The sequence below is a fragment of the Carcharhinus amblyrhynchos genome, chromosome 6 (assembly GCF_965287045.1).
Source record: "Carcharhinus amblyrhynchos chromosome 6, sCarAmb.v2.hapA, whole genome shotgun sequence".
In the NCBI taxonomy this organism is placed as follows: domain Eukaryota; kingdom Metazoa; phylum Chordata; class Chondrichthyes; order Carcharhiniformes; family Carcharhinidae; genus Carcharhinus; species Carcharhinus amblyrhynchos.
Window position 1 is genome coordinate 45,698,386 of NC_137329.1, and position 17,574 is coordinate 45,715,959.

The 17,574-nt window shown below is 45.3% G+C and overlaps 1 protein-coding gene across 5 annotated transcripts in view; it reads right to left on the reverse strand.

The window, feature by feature from the left end:
- rab3il1 (RAB3A interacting protein (rabin3)-like 1) overlaps positions 1-17,574 on the reverse strand; it is a 74,132-nt gene that overhangs the window by 25,526 nt on the left and 31,032 nt on the right. The gene's annotated exons all lie outside the window — the stretch shown is intronic.

Below are 17,574 nucleotides of genomic sequence, written 5' to 3' on the forward strand. Positions count from 1 at the left end.
GTCCACACATCAACAAGGACTAACAATTATAGAGCAGTGAAGGTAACGTTGGCTACAGTCTGTGGCATTTTACTGAAAATAAACCCCCCTCCAAAACCAGATCAAGACAGTTCCCATGGTAAACGCTAGATGGCGAGCACACACCATAGATCTAATAGACATCTGGGGATTTTATCCCCAGAGTTCTTTCTCTCAGGCAGACACTGCCTCCTGCTGGAAGTATAATACTGAGGCTTCATCATCTTGACAATAACCCAGTGACCCAGCCATTCTTCTCCCATCTGCACTGACAAACTGCAAGCAATTCCACCACAGCTTTCATAGCCTTTTTAAAAGGTCCAAGTAATTGTTCTCCCCACCCCCTGCACTGTCATTCCTCTGGGTGTCAAACCGTTTACAGCAGCATGTAGACTGCACTCCATCTTCCTAATTTCAATATTTCTTACATAATTATATCCAAAAATAATGGAATATGCCCAGAGATTTAGAAATACTGGTTCATTGACTCACATATGATGCAAATACTCATTGCCAATTTACATGAATTAAGAGAAAGGTCAGGGAATTAAACGAGTTACTGAAAAAAAATTAATTAATCTTTCCTCCTCCCTCCATCAGTTCTATGTGGTTAGCACTGCTGCCTCACAGCACCAGGGACCCAGATTCGATTCCTGCCTGTATAGAGTCTGCACATTCTCCCTGTGTCTGTGTGGGTTTCCTCCGGATGCTTTGGTTTTCTCCCAGTCTGAAAGACATGCTGCTTATTTGCATTGGCTATGCTAAATTCGCCCTCAGTGTATCCAAACAGGTACCGGAGCGTGGCGACTACAGGAATTTCACAGCAACTTCGTTGCAGTCTTAATGTAAGCCTACTTGTGACACTAATAAATAAACTTTCCTTCTCCACCACACAGTGGTCAACTAACTCATTTCTCCCCAGGAAGTTGGTGAATTATTTCTTTTCCTCAATCTATAATCTGCAGGCTTTTTAAACCCAAGCTTGATATCAACCACCCACTATCTGTTCATTCAGCCAACCCACCATCTTATTAAACAATATTATAGGGGGTAGGGGGTGGAAAATACCCACAGTGATGGAGCTTGTTCATTGTGCAGCTGAGTCATACAGAGCACAAGATACTGAAGGGTGAAGGAAGCCAGCCACAGTTTGATCCAGAGACCAGAGACTTTCAAACCAGCCCCCGGAGCTGTGATCCACAGGAATGTGATCACTGGGGGTCACAGTCAAGAATCAGCACAGGGATCATTCCACTCTGAGCGTTGGAGCTGGGAGGACTGCCCATGGCAACATCAACAGGTCCCAGTCCACTGATACAAAGGCAGTGCAGGAGGCTCAGACCGTTAGGAGCTGCTCTATATTCAGGCTAATAACGTCTTATTCAGCTCTCACAGACACACACTGTTACACTGGCTACAGAACAGTATATTCCACAGTTTATCTCCCAGATAAATATCTAAATGGAGATTTTGTGTACACACACACACACACTCCCTGTTAGTTTGTCTCAGTAAGGGAGGTTTTGAGACACTACATTTGTTCTCAGCACACTCAAATCAGCCATAATCCTTATTCATAGAACCCCTGCAGTGCAGAGGGACCATTTGGCCCATTAAGTTTCACTAACTCTCACCAGGTCCTCTCATCCGCCCTATCCCTGTAATCTCACAAATTTACCAAGGCTAATCCCCTTAACCTACACATCTTGGGTCACTAAGGGGCAATTAAGCAAGGCCAATCCACCTAATGTACACATCTTTGGATTGTGCAAGGAAACTGGATCACCTGGAGGAAACCCACGCAGACACAGGGAGAACGTAAAAATTCCACACAGTGACCCGAGGCTGGAAGTGAACCTGAGTCACTGGTACTGTGAGGCAGCAGTGCTAACCACTATGCCACCATGCCACCCTTATTCCTGCTGACTACATTTCTGAAACAAAGTGAACATTGAGAATGGGCTCAGAGTCAGAATTAAACTCAGCAAAATGTTTTCTGAGTTGGAATCCAGCTGCCTACTGAAAGGCTGCTGGTGCTTACAGACTGATTCTACTGTAGAGGGAGAGGGAATAGAGAGAGACGCAATCAAGCCAAATGCATGGGAGTTCTTCACCTCAAGCTAAATGGCTGCTCTATGTGAGTGATGTAAGCAACTTAACACACACTCCCATTTCAGGGATAGGACGTGAATGCAAGCAATAGAAAGGACATGAGTGCAGTCAGTTTCATTGGAGCGGTGATCGTGTCATTTCTGACTCACACATCAGTTAGCCAAAAGTACAAATAAGTCAAAAGATGAGGCAGTCAACATCCCTATAGAGAACAGGCTGGATAAGAAGCAAGAAAACAGGCCAAAGCTTAAAAGAAATAGCTGCTGACAATTCAAAGAGCGTCCAGAGAAAGTACAAAGCAATGGGTGTATCTAACCCATTAGCTTTCCCTTCTGGTGAAAGTAAAGGACCCAAGCACTGTACATTCCAGATTTACAATCTAGAGAGATCTGCTGTCCTTCTCTCCCCAGGAACTTTGGACATGTATCTGATAGAATGTTCCCAATTTGGGAAAATCTCTAATTTGTCTTACAGAAAAGTCAGGAAAAAGTCTGTGGTTTCAAATACAAAAATAAAGCAGCTGTATAGATCTGAACAAACTTTTTTATAGAAAGCTACCCCCCCACCCCCCCCCCCCACACACAGACACACACACACAGACACACACACACAGACACACACACACAGACACACACACACAGACACACACACACAGACACACACACACACAGACACACACACACACAGACACACACACACACAGACACACACACACAGACACACACACACAGACACACACACACAGACACACACACACACAGACACACACACACACAGACACACACACACACAGACACACACACACACACAGACACACACACACACACAGACACACACACACAGACACACACACACAGACACACACACACAGACACACACACACAGACACACACACACAGACACACACACACACACACACACACACACAGTCTGAAGATTGTCAATAGTGGCAAAGGTAGGATAGCAGAATATATGTTAACAGAACAACAGAGGTCAGTGCTCAGTGGAAGCAACATTGAACACCAAAGACCAGTGGTTATGTGGGGCAGGGGTGCGTAGAGTTGGGACAAGCCAGGGGAACCAAATAGAAAACACAAAAAACTGGGGTGATCTGCAGGTGTCACCATATTGGAAATCTGCAGCACCATGGTGGACGCAGGAAGAAAGATAACTCAAAAGGGGCCACTTGATAACAAACAAAATTGTTTGCTGAAGGCCTCACCTTGGTAATCAGACTGTAAGTGACCATCCTGCCAATCCCACAGCTGGCCATCAGGTGCTGCTGCTGCCCGGAGTTGGGTGGAGGGAAGGTTTGTATTCCACAAATGGGCAGCAAACCTGGCACTGCTGTGTGCTGCATCCCAAAGACTCAAAAACAGACAGAGGAATATCTCGGTCTAGTTCTGGCTTGGTGGCTGCCCTTTAAAACCCAATCACAATACAGAAAAGAGGAGAATTTTCACTGTCGAGCTCTCTTATCTGTAACTTCAGGGGAGTCACCACAGGAATCCCATGTTCATGCCCTTTCTTCTGGCTTTACACCACTTGCTTGTCAAAGTTCCAGCAGATGAGGAAATCATTGCTCTGTATATACAAACTGAGTTCAGACCATGAGTAATATAGTCGAGCGACTGCAATAAATCTTCCTTCTGTTTCAAAAGGCTTAGAATATTTCTGTAAATACAGATTTTATTTATTTACTTGCTTAAATTTTGACTTTATTAAACAAAATCCGGAACAATTTCTGATGCAGTGATCTTCTGCCCGTCTCGCAAAAGGCGAGAACGAGAGCGCCATCTTGGTGACACTTCTAACTTATTAGAACAAAGATTGGCCACAGCTGCCAACTGTGGACAGTTACCACCAGGAAGTGGTCTCCAGGCAGCTGCTGCACTGCCAATACTGTAAGGAGCATGCAAGTGAGGAGCCATTGCTACCCCAAATCGCCCTTCCCCATAATGGCTAGCACCAGCTACCTGCCCTCCCGTTTCCAATCCCACTCCCAACAGTCCACAAAAACAGGTTGAGGGAGAAGGTGACCCTACACCACACGGTGCCATTGCTCAGATCCTTAAGGTCAATGACACCAATGTGCATCTGGCTAGGCAATGTCCCAGAGAGCCTAATGACATTGGCACACAGGTCTGCAAAGATAAGGCCAGTTGCTTACTGGCAGTTTACTAGCAACCCAACTCTGGTACCAACTGCTCAAAATCATGCCTGATCCTATACAGAGACCATTTTGTACAGTACTTGTTACACCTTATTAACAAATCCCATGATTGACTGACTCATTAACAACACAACTTTGTTAGCTAGTTCAAGGGGAACTCTGCTCCACCTCCACCCCCTATGATGGGACGAAGAAGGCCATTTCTACAGTTGTGCATTGCAAGATGTCATCATGCCCCATTCTCAAGAGATGGGGCACTTTATACAATCTAAGTAAAGCTGTTTCAGTGCAGTTAGAAGGTAAATTTCACTTCAACACTGGACAACTGAATTTCCCAGGGCTCGGGAAACCTGGCAGCAAAATAGAAGGCAGGAGCTGCCTGGTCAAAAAGACATTTTATAGCACTGCTTGTGGGTCAGGAGGAGCTGGAGTACTTTCCCTCCACCTACTCAAAGCCCATCTATCCCACAATCTTCCTGCCTCATTCCTTATTGTCAGTTTGACCCCTCACTATCTTTCCCAATCAACATCCCAACCATTTCCAACTGCAATCTCTGGAAGCTGGTCACCCAGCCAGTCTCTCTGCTCAGCTGTCAAATAGGAAATGGTGGAGGGGTGGGAGAGGGGGAAGTAACATTGATCCTGCCATTAAATTCAGCAGAACCTCAGTGTTCCAGACCTCTCGCCAGCCTCTGCAAACAAGATGTCTCTCAGAGATAACCCTCCTGTGAAATGTTTCCTTATCTTTCGTTAAATTATCCTATTCCACTCTAGTTAGCCCCCCAATAATTGAGCCACGAACCAATTGTTATAAAAGGTACAAACTTTATTTGAAATGCCTGTCTTCAGCAGGAACCTTATCTACTCAGAATGTGGAAATCTGAACAGGAAATGAGGTCAGGTTAGGTCAAACATGAACCACTGATTGACAACAAAGGAGGGACGAGGGTCAGGATAACAGCAGAGGGTAAGATCAATGAAAAATAAGAGGAAAGGCTGGGAATGTGAGTGTTAAAGAATTTGGAATAGTGGAAGGTTCGCCTTCACAAAGAATAAAAACTCAATATTATCCCACAAACTACTCTGGAAACTTGCTTTGACTTATAAATCTGTCACATTATCTCCCTTTGTATTCTACAAAAGAGACAGAAATAATTTATTCAGTCCTTAAGACATTCAACTAAAGGAAAATGCAACAACATCTTCAGTGATCAAACATCACATGATCAAACCTCCAGTAATATGTCCAAAGCTATCATCTCCAACCCAGCAGCTGGGCTCGTAATGATTTACCCAGAATTATTTCACTTCATATCATGAATCACAAGTGGTATTTGAGCGGAATATTTCCAACTAGTTAAGTGATGCTTGGGCAGGGAAGTTACTGTTGTGGAAAGAGCCTTTGGCTTCCTGCCTACTTGGTAGATTCATCTTCAGAAACTTGGAGAGTGGACAGCAGACAACTCGAAGGAAAGAGCTAACCAACACCAAGGGTTTTGCTCATCTGTACAATGTAAGCTTTGTTATTTTGTTAGAAGCTGCATCATCAAATAGAAATTCAAAGTAAACTTCACTCTATTTGTTCACCTATGTTTAAGTACCTTGCAATAGGATTCAGACACTCCAAACATGTGACACATGGTCACCATATTCGCTACACGTTACAAAATATGTGCAAGAGATGGGGGATGGAGTGAATCCTGAAATAATCTCCCTGTTTGAGAGACAGGACCAAGGTGAGCAACAGTGAACTGCACTGTGACAGCAACTCTGTCAAAGACTTATTTTTAGAAGCAGCAACTGATCATTACACAGGAACCAGTTGTGGTGGAGTAACTAAAATATTACAACACATTTTCACTTCCTTCAATGAGGGCCTTTTTAAATCACATAACTTAACAGAGCGAGGTGACAAGTTTCAATTAAGGACTGTTTTTCAACTTACTTTTGATGTGTCCACAGATTGTGTGTGTGGCAGAGTGTGGAACCACACTCTCAGCCACAGGGTCCTAATGTCCATCTGATTAAAAACTCTCACTTGATGACCAGCATTAATGCACCACGTGTCTGGTGACTCATTAAACAAGACTGATATAAAGTAAACCACTTTACAATGACCTCATTTCACTTAGCGTTTTTAAAAATCAACGTTTGGAAAGAAGAAAAAATACAGAAATGTGAGAGCTTACATGTTGTAAGTGGTGTTCATCAGTCTTCAAACCAAGTTCCATGACAGACTGTAGACACACTCTAATATCTGCTGAATACTAGTTTATTAGTACAACATCTAAATAGCAAGAAATCTCCCAACATCAGGTTAAAGTTCAACTTATTTGGAATCATGAGCTTTTGGAGTGCTGCTCCTTCATTAGGCTCCACTCACCTGATGAGAGAGCAGAGCTCCAAAAGCTCGCGGTTGCAAATATACCAGTTGGACTTTAACCTGATATTCATAGTGTGCCCACCCCAGTCCAATGCTGGCACCTCCACATCATAAACATCTAAACGAGTTAATTCCTGGATACCATTCCAACCTCTCTATCATATATCAGCACATCCCATCAGTTAACCCTTTGTACTATAGTCACCAGGGAACAAGGAGTGTTGTTGCAATGATCCATGGTTTCAGCTGTCAAGCCCCAAATGCTGGGAATTCTTTCCCAAATCTCTCCATTGCTGATTCTGCCTTTAAAACTCTTTGACCAAAGGTTTGGGTATCTAATCCAATATCTTCTTGTGGCTCAGTTTTATTTATTCATTTGTCTTGGGACATATAAAGCACGACATAAACACAAGTTGTTGCCATGTATATTGTGGGACTCTGCATACATCTAGATATCAGGCAGCAGAGGGATGTGGTAGAGATTGGCAATGCTGAGCCTGACTGAACATTCAGTGTCAAAATTTGCAGGTTAGAAGCTTTTTCAAACAAGGATCAGTTCAGGGCTCATTGAAATTGAGCTCCACAGGCTACAACTTTAGAACGAAACTAAATTCTTCTTCAAGATGCTTAATCAAAGATTATAAATATCCCTGGGCATTTTAGAACAAAAATGTTCAATTATTGAGAAAGAAAAATAAATAAAAAGGTTAATCATAGAGAGAGCACACAAGAGAGAGACTTCAGTTACCAAAGCTGCTGAATTTGTGTTCATTGTTCTTGTGCCTTTACAATGTGGATGTCCGTGGTGTGCTGGTGTCATGTGAGCAGGCAGCAAACACTTCCATGGGCAGTCACAGTGATCAATACAAGTAAGGCATCAGCTCCATGAATGCTACATTATTGATATCAGAGCACTGCATGTGAATGCAAAATACAAGACTCAAGTGCTCCTAATGATAACTCCCATCATCTGCATGGTGAATCACTAATTGATCTCTCAATACGAGCTCCCTAAGGACTGGTAATTAGCCCATCAGGCAGAGCACATATACCCAGCCAAGTCTAAAGCAAGACCTTGAGAGGGTCCTGTTGGGACTTGTTGTGTTCACCATAAGCTTGTGGTTATTGGTCATTTTCATTCTATGTAATAAAAGCACGGTTCCTTCACAGCCATCTCCTGGGATGGAATTCTCCCAAAAAGATTTTGTGTCGAATTTGCATAAAAACTGGAGCAACTCCTACTGGTTTTTTCCAAGCAGGATTTTCAAAATGATGTTCCTGTGCTGTGCGCACTGCAGAGTGTCCTGACATGAATCTCATGAAGAATCTGCGGGAGAGGCCTATTCCCCTGGAGAAGACAGAAACATAGTGCTGAGCGGGTCACTGCACATGTGCCGGTCTGTCATAGCAGAGATCGGCACACGCACAGTAGCCCTGCACTGCTGGCTTCCCGATCATTGACCAGCTCCGCAGCCCCCCATTACTGCCCCTCTTCTCTCCCCTCCCCCCACCTGAACAAATCCTTCCCCCCATCCCTGACCGCTCTATCCCACACTCTTGACTACTCCCATGCCAATGGCCAACCCCCAATCGCTGACTTCCCTCCCTCTGTCCCACCAAGTGCAGAGTGGCAGTGGGACCACCCACCCATCTACACCCTTCCTCCCCCGCCCCCACACTACACCCTTCCTCCCCCCCCCCCACACTACACCCTTCCTCCCCCCCCCCCACACTACACCCTTCCTCCCCCCCCCCCACACTACACCCTTCCTCCCCCCCCCCCACACTACACCCTTCCTCCCCCCCCCCCCACACTACACCCTTCCTCCCCCCCCCCACACTACACCCTTCCTCCCCCCCCCCCACACTACACCCTTCCTCCCCCCCCCCACACTACACCCTTCCTCCCCCCCCCCCACACTACACCCTTCCTCCCCCCCCCCCCCACACTACACCCTTCCTCCCCCCCCCCCACACTACACCCTTCCTCCCCCCCCACTACACCCTTCCTCCCCCCCCACTACACCCTTCCTCCCCCCCCCCCACACTACACCCTTCCTCCCCCCCCCCACACTACACCCTTCCTCCCCCCCCCCCACACTACACCCTTCCTCCTCCCCCCCCCACTACACCCTTCCTCCCCCCCCCCCACACTACACCCTTCCTCCCCCCCCCACACTACACCCTTCCTCCCCCCCCCCCCACACTACACCCTTCCTCCCCCCCCCCCCCCACACTACACCCTTCTCCTCCCCCCCCCCACACTACACCCTTCTCCTCCCGCCCCCCACACTACACCCTTCTCCTCCCGCCCCCCACACTACACCCTTCTCCTCCCGCCCCCCACACTACACCCTTCTCCTCCCGCCCCCCACACTACACCCTTCTCCTCCCCCCCCCCCCCACCCCACTACACCCTCTCGAGAGGCCCCCTCCAGCTCTGCCCAATGCTTGGTGGGCAGTGTCAATGGGCTCCCTGGATATTGGCACTTTGCCCCTTGGGCAGTGCCAGGGACTAGGCTGGCAACGTCCAGGGTCCCCACCCCTTACCCTGACTTCCTGAGGGGCCTCGATGGCCTGTATGTTATGTTTAAATTCAGATTTAAATAAAAATGCAGTTCCCTGCCAATTTCTGGCACGGAGCTGATGGAGCTGGAATTCCAGTGGCTGGAGATGCCCAGAGGCTGTGACACCATCACAGAAGATTTTTCATCTATAAAAACTTTATTCTTCCATAAGTTTTGGGCGCCGCACCTGCGCAAGGATATTTTGGCCTTGGAGGGAGTGCAGAGGAGGTTTACTAGGCTGATACCGGAGTTGAGGGGATTGAGCTATGAGGAGAGGCTGAATAAACTAGGCTTGTACTCGTTGGAGTTTAGAAGAATGAGGGGAGATCTCATTGAGACGTATAAGGTGATGAATGGGATGGATAGGATAGAGGTGGAGAGACTCTTCCCGCTCAGAAAGGATAGTAGGACTAGGGGGCACAGCCTCAAGATAAAGGGGGGGGCGGTTTAGAACGGAGTTGAGGAGGAACTTCTTCACTCAAAGGGTGGTGAATCTCTGGAATTCTCTGCCCGTTGAAGTGGTGGAGGCTGCCTCGCTAAATATTTTTAAGAAGCGGGTTGATGGGTTCTTGATAAGAGAGGGGATTAAGGGTTATGGGGAGAGGGCCGGAAAGTGGAACTGAGCCACAACAGATCAGCCATGATCTTATTGAATGGCGGGGCAGGCTCGAAGGGCTAGATGGCCTACTCCTGCTCCTACTTCTTATGTTCTTATGTTCTTATTTGCTACACGGCCTCTGCTCGACATCCCCCCTTCTCCCCCAACCATGTTGAAGGCATCATAGTTGCTAACACATTAAGTGCAGAGTGGATGATCCACCTTGATCTTCCCGAACAACATAGATGCCAGTCTTCAGCTAATTGGTTTCCTTCCAGCAGACAATGGAGTGCACTGTGCACTGCCAAGATAGACCCACCATCAACCCAGACGTAGTGCTGATGTCCTGTGCTCCAAAACATGCCACATCTTCAGCCGTGCTGTTCCAGCACAGCCACAACACTGATATTTGGGCGGCAGTTGAAAACTGCCCAGGTATATCCAAACCATAAAAAGCAGGACCAATCCAATCTGGCTAATTAGTGCCCTCTCCATTGACTGCCCTCAGCAAAGTGATGAGAGGTGTTACCAGTGTCATCAAGCAGCATTTACTTGGCAATAACCCACTCACTGATACTCAGTTTGGATTCAACCAGAGCCACTGGGCTCCAGTCTGCCACACAGCCTTGATCCAAACATGGGCAAAAGAACCAAGTTCCAGAGATGAGTCTGCCCTTGACATTAAAGCCACATTTGGCTATATGTGGTTTCAGGGAGCTCTAACAACACTGCAATCAAGGGGGGAAAAAAATTGCTCCATCAGTTGGAGTCAAAACTAGCACAAAAGGAAAATGGCTGTGGTTGTTGAAGGTCAATCATCTCAATCCCAGGACATTATACAGTGTAGTGTCCTAGGACCAACCATCTTCAGCTGCTTCAATGATTTTCCTCCTATAAGATCTATAGATTTGTTCTTCCATAAGGTTTGTCTACGGGCAATAAATAGTGGATCCAAATAAGGATGAGGAATCGGTGCAGGTCTGACAGGTTAAAGGGCCTGTTCCTGTGCTGTACTGTTCTTATAAGTGGGAATAGAGTCAAAGAGCCATTTACAGCACAGGAGGCCACCATTCAGCAGCTCAGTGAGATCTGTTCAGTCCCATTCGATCCCTGGAACCTGGCAGGTTTGTTCCCTTCAAGTGCCCACCCAATTTTCCTTTGACATTTTGTCCATTGTCACTCCCATCACCCTCAGAGTTCCAAGTCATGGAAATGCTGGGCTTGTTCTCCTTGGAGCAAAGCAAATGAGATTTTAGTGAACAGGGTTATGGCAGGTTTGGGTAAGGTAGTGACAAGGAAAAATAATTCCCATTCGCTAATTACACAAGAACTAGGAGGCACGGATTTAAGGCTTTGGCCAAATGTAACGAATGTAAGAACATTTACGCAAACAGAGTCTTGAATGCCATTCACAACAACTCAGATAATAAAGCAGTTTGTGCCGCAAAGAACAAAGAACAAAGAACAAAACAACACAGGAACAGGCCCTTCCGCCTTCCATGCCTGCACCGATCACTAGGTATCAGTCAGGGTGGGGTTACCATTGATCAGAAACCAAACTGGAGCATCCACTTAATTACTGAGATTACTAGAATAGGTCAGAGTCAGCAGGGAATTCTGCTAATAGTGACCCATCTACTCGCTCCAAGGTCTGTCCATCTACATGGCACAAGTCAGGAGTGTGATGGAAAACTCAATATTGGATGAGTGCAGCTCCAACAACATTTTAGAAGCTCAACTGTGGATCAAGAAGGCAGTTCACCCATACCTTCATAAGAACCATTAGAGATGAGTGATAAATGCTGGCCTTCCTGTGCAGAATCTTTGTATTCCAGGAGTAAATTAAAAAAATACAAAATTCTAAAATCCCAGACTGATATCCTTGAGATACTGCAATACATCAACACGCAAGAACACACACAGTCACTTCCCGAGGCACAGAAGCAGCAAGCTCACACTATCACTGTTTTCTATTCTCTGGCAGCACTCTCTCCTTTCCCAATGAGTTCTTTAATGATTGTCACTATTCGCATCTTAGGTTTGCTGGCAAGAAGCCAATGCTCATCAAGTTCCTGCTTCAAATGCTGCAGTCACTTCAAACTGCGAAGCTGAATTGCAAACAACTTACCGAGAGCTGCAGAGGCTGATGTTGAATTACAGACTGAAATGGATTACCAGCTACTTCAAGCAAGGAGGGTAGATCTCTACCCACCAGCCGAGATCTTCCCATGACAGAATTGCAGGGTAGACCACTGGTGACTGCATAAATCTATATTTTCTTTAAATTAGGTGATATTCCAGGAATTCTGTTGTGAATATCTTTAGGAATACCACACCACTATTAGACTTGATGAGAAGCACAACATGGTCTTTTTTCTGATCTTCAGTCTCAGTCCCTTCAATACTTCTCAAGCCAGTGATCTTGAGATTAGATAGTGAATGGAGCTGGGTAATTTCATGCAACGGAATATCACAGATAAGCCGGATGGTCCCAACATCACCTCCATTCACTTTCTAGCCTTTGAAACACAATAGGAAGGGCCTGATTTTCCTGATTCCAGTTGTAATAATCCTATAGCTGTCCCAGATGAGCCTCCCAATCTCTAGCAAATTACCAGATCTCAGCAAGTATATTGGTAGGGAAGATACAACTGGTTTTTGCATCTGTTACCGTGGACAAAAATCAACTTGACATCCAGATGGATGCTGAATAAAAAGTTCCCTCTGCACTGTTCCATCAGATCAGGTAGTATCAGCCTGTAACATAATAAATAGCTGTGGCTTCATGATCCACTGCAGGACTTAAGCATGTGATTCTGAACGGAGGGATCAATTCTGTGGAAAGTTGCTGTCTTTTGGATATTAAGATAAACCCTCAACAATGATGATCCCGTTTTACTGTTTGAATTCTCCTGGATTTTGATCAAATTTAACACCTAACCAACACCAGTTTACAAATAGACCAACTGATCAGTGCTATTGGTCCCTTACTGAGTGTAATTTACTCAAATGGAAGGGTAATTTGGATGATTCCTTTAAGGCACTCCAACCCTCCCAATTTTCCAATATTTACTGTATCCAGTACAGACCCAGGAATGCAGCTAGATGTCACAATCTGGAATAAACTGTTTGAAAGGGTGGATGACGCAGTTCCAATCATGGTTCCCAGAAGAAAACTGTATATATACACACTTGAAAAGGAAACATGCGCAGTATATGGGGAGAGCAGAGGAGTGGGACTAATTGGATAGCCCGTTCCAAGAGCTAGCATAGAAGATGGGTGGAATGGCATCCTTTTTTGCATGATTCTACGGAGTTTTAAGAGGATTTTCTTAAAATCTTGCAGCAGCTGGCAAACTAGTGTTTATAAATAAAATTAAGCTTGAGAGCGAGAGAAAAACATCTGGGTACTAGCACAGCCGGTTCAGCCTGAATGGAATTAATACTTAGGTCAAATTCAGGCCAGTAATTGTGTGTGGTTCAGGCGAGGAGAGTGAAATGACTGCAGACAGGTGCCTCAGGGAGGGAGGGAGGAATCTGATGTGAGGTCTGGGGTTGGTGAATTGTGGCCATTGACTCTCACCATTGATCCCCTGGCCACCTGTAACATTTTGAAAATGTAAATGCAAGTTTCCTCAGCCTCTGGGATTTCCTGACTGGAAGCTGCCCATTTTCCACAAGTTAAGAGAAACAAGTCAGAGCCTCCATTTACATCTTGTACAAACAACAGCTGGCGGTTAGGAATGAAAGAGAAATAGAGAGGGGTAGAGGCTCAGTTTGCATTTGAAGCTGTGAGGAAAGCCACCCAGAGAGTGTGAGCCAGTTGCAGCTCTAGACTCAGTACTAGCAAATTTCCTGTTCTCTGTTAGAATCTTTTTATTTTGAGAATGCTGCTTTGAACTTTTCCTCTGTCAATCCCTCCTAAGTGCAAATAGCCAAACTACATATTCGCTCTTCATTACCACTGTCATCCTTTTGCTGTCAAGACCAAGAGTACAATCTGAATTCTAACCCAGCACCTCAAAACTATCAAATCATTCGACTCCCTCGAGTTTTTCTTCTTTTTACAACCCAAGACTTCCAACTTCCAGCGTGGCTTCACCTAATCTCTCCACTATTCCTTTGGCCCCTCTCACCTGTGATTCTTAAGAAAAATAAATCCAACTTTAAACCACATTACAGCCTTAAAATAGAAGTTCTATACTTGCAAAACTGCCAAAGTGCTGGCTGCCAATGTAGCAATAGTTAAAGCAATGAATACGAGATCCCTGGTTTAACATGCAATCTGAGCTGAGAGTTAGTCTCAACAACTGATGTGTGTTCCTGCAGGGGAAGAGCCAGCCAGAGTTCCAATTTCATGTTGACATAATGCCTCTTTCTAGAGACAGAATGCAAAATGTAGACTTGGATCACAAAAGGATGTGTTTTTCAATGATGACTCAATTCATAAAATCCCTACAATGCAATAGAGGCCATTTGGCCCAGGAAGTCTACACTGACTCTGAGTATCTTACCCAGACCCTTTCCCCCCATTCTATCCCTGCAACCCCACACACTTATCCTGGTTAATCCATCTAAACTACACATCTTTGGACACAAAGGGGCAATTTAGCATGTTAAATCCACCCAACCAGCACATCTTTGAACAGTTGAACAGCCAAGTTCACTGTACTTCCCACACAGATGAGTTAGGTCTTTAATACTTTAAGTTTATAGAGGGAGGGGTATAACACACATGGGCATGTGACTTATTGGCTGCTATAATTAAAACTTATAGATAACTTTTATTTAATAGATACTTGGAAATGCATTTCAAGCAAAACTGAGGACAACGAGAAGCAAAGAGAGAACTAAAATACCCTGGGGGCTGAAGCGGTGCCTGGCACACAGGCAGATGCTTCTGCTGTCCCCAGCTCTATTTCATCTGCTGCAGCAACTATCTTCTAACAGTCTTCCCAACACAGAGGAGGGCATAAAAAGGGAGGCAGTGTTGCGCTATTAATTAAGTCAATTATTGCAATTAGGAAAAAATTATGTATTGGAAGGATCTTCAAACAAGACTTTTGTGGATAGAATCTAGGAATATAAAGAGGGCAGCCACTTTACTGGGAGGGTATTATAGCACGCACCCCGCCCCTGCTCCCAGGAGGTTTTTTTGTATCAATATGTACAAGGCCAAAGGATGGAGTAGTGCTGGATCTAGATCTGGAGAACAAAGCTGGACAATAATAGAATCCCTACAGTACAGGAGGCGGCAATTTGGCCCATCAAGCGTGCACTGACAACAATCCCACCCAATCCCTGTAGTCCCACATACTTACTCTGCTAATCCCCCATACCTAGAGTCAATTTATCATGGCCAAATCAACCTAATCCACACATCTTTGGACTGTGGGAGGAAACCGGAGTACCTTGAGGAAACCCACACAGACACAGGGACAACATGCAAACTCCACAGAGACAGTGACCCAAGCCGGGAATCAAACCCAGGTCCCTGGCGTTGTGAGGCAGCAGTGCTAACTACTTCACCACTATGCCACCCCGACAAGTGTTCAATGTGACAGTGGGGGCGCATTTTAGTGATAGGGCGGCACAGTGGTTAGCACTGCTGCCAAACAGCACCAAGGACCTAGGTTCAATTCCAGTCTTGGGTGACTGTGTGGAGTATATACATTCTCCCAGTGTCTGCATGGGTTTCCTCTGGGTGCTCCAGTTTCCTCCCACACTCCAAACATGTGCAGGTTAGGTTGACTGGCAATGCTCAATTGCCCTTAGTGCCGGGGGGTTAGCAGGGTAAATATGTGAGGTTACAGGAATAGGACCTGGGAAGGATTGCTGATGGTGCAGGCCCAAATGGGCCAAATGGCCACCTTCTGCACTGTATGAATTCTATGATTCTCTAACAACACAATGCAGTTCAAATTTGTTATGGACAAGGAGAAAAGTAGCCTGAAAAAGATGGCTTTGGATTGGGGGAAGGCAGATTTTATTAAAATAAGGCCAAAGTTGACTGGGAACAAATCCTTGTGGGAAAGTGGAGCTGGGGAGAGTACAGGTCCAACATGTACCCTTTAGGGGGGAAAAGTGTAGGAACAATAAATTCAGAGAACCCTGGATTTCCAGGACTCAATAAGAAAATGAAAAGCTCTTAGCAAGTCCAAAGAGAGCAATTCAGCTGCAGCCATAGAGAAATATAGGAAGCATAAGAGGAAGTGGGCAGCACGGTAGTTAGCACATTCTATTCGTGTTTGCATGGGTTTCCTCCAGGTGCTCCGGTTTCCTCCCACAGTCCAAAGATGTGCGGGTTAGGTTGATTGGCCATGCTAAAAAATTGCCCTTAGTGTCCTGAGATGCGTAGGTTAGACGGATTAGTGGGTAAATATGTAGGGATACGGGGGTAGGGCCTGGGTGGGATTGTGGTCAGGGAGACTCGATGGACCGAATGGCTCTTTCTGTACTGTAGAATTGTATGATTCTATGAAACATAAGAAAGCAATTTGAAAAGCAAAAAAAAGGCATGAAAAAAGGACCTGTGAGCAAGACTAGGGAGAATCCTAAGATATTCTATAAATACATTAAGGAGAAGAGGTTCACCAGGGAAAGGACAGGCCCATTAGAGAATAAGAAGGCAACGTGTGTGTGTAAAGCAGCAGGATACTGGAAGAGTGTCAGATGAATATTTCTGATTGGTCCTCATTCCGAAGAAGAAGGATGTAGGTACAGAATTCACAAAAAGGGATAGTTAAGAATCTTGAGCAGTTTGACATAGGAAGCAAGAAAATACTGGAGGCTTGGACAGGCTTAAAAGTGAACAAATCCACTGCCTTCATGAACTACATCCCAGGCTGTGGTGGAAAGTGAGGCAGGAAATTGCAGGGGCTCTGATGCAAATTTTTAATTCCTCTCTGGCTATCAGGGGCGTGCCAGAGGACTGGAGGATGGTAATGTGGTTCCACTTTTCAAGGACAATAGAGATGAACCAGGGAATTACAGATTGATGAGTCTCACGTCAGTAATAGGAAAACTGTTGGAGAAAATTATGAAGGAGAGAATTAATCTCCACTTGGAAAGGCATGGGTTGATTAGGGATAGTCAGCATGGCTTCATCAGAGGGAGGTCATGCCTAACAAATTTGCTAGAATTTTCCAAAATAGTGATTGAGAAGGTGTGGATGAGAGTAGTGCAGTTGATGTAGTTTAAATGGATTTTAGCAAAGCCTTTGACAAGGTCCCACATGGAAGACTGATTGTGAAGTTTGATGCATATGGAATTCAGGAAAACTTGCTGAGATGGATCCGAAGCTGGGCTAGTAATAAGACTCAGAGCGTGATGGTAGAAGGTTGTTTGAGTGACCGGAGGCTGGTGTTCAGTGGTGTACCAAGGTTGCTTATTATATACACAAATGACATGGATGAGAATGTTGGGGCAATGATAAGGAAGTTTGCAGATGACACCAAGATTGGTAGGGTGGTTAATAATAAAAAAAAGCCATAGGAGACAGGAAGATATAGATAGACCAGATGGGCAAACTAGTGGCAGATGGAATTTAATCCTGATAAGTGTGAGGTGATGCACTTTGGAAGTAACAATACAAGGCACTATTTAATGGCAGGACACTAAGAAGCTCTGAGGATCAGATGGATCTTGAAGTACTTATTCATATATCCCCGAAGGCAGCAGAGCAGGTCGATAAGGGTAGTTAAAAAGGCAGATGGAACACTTG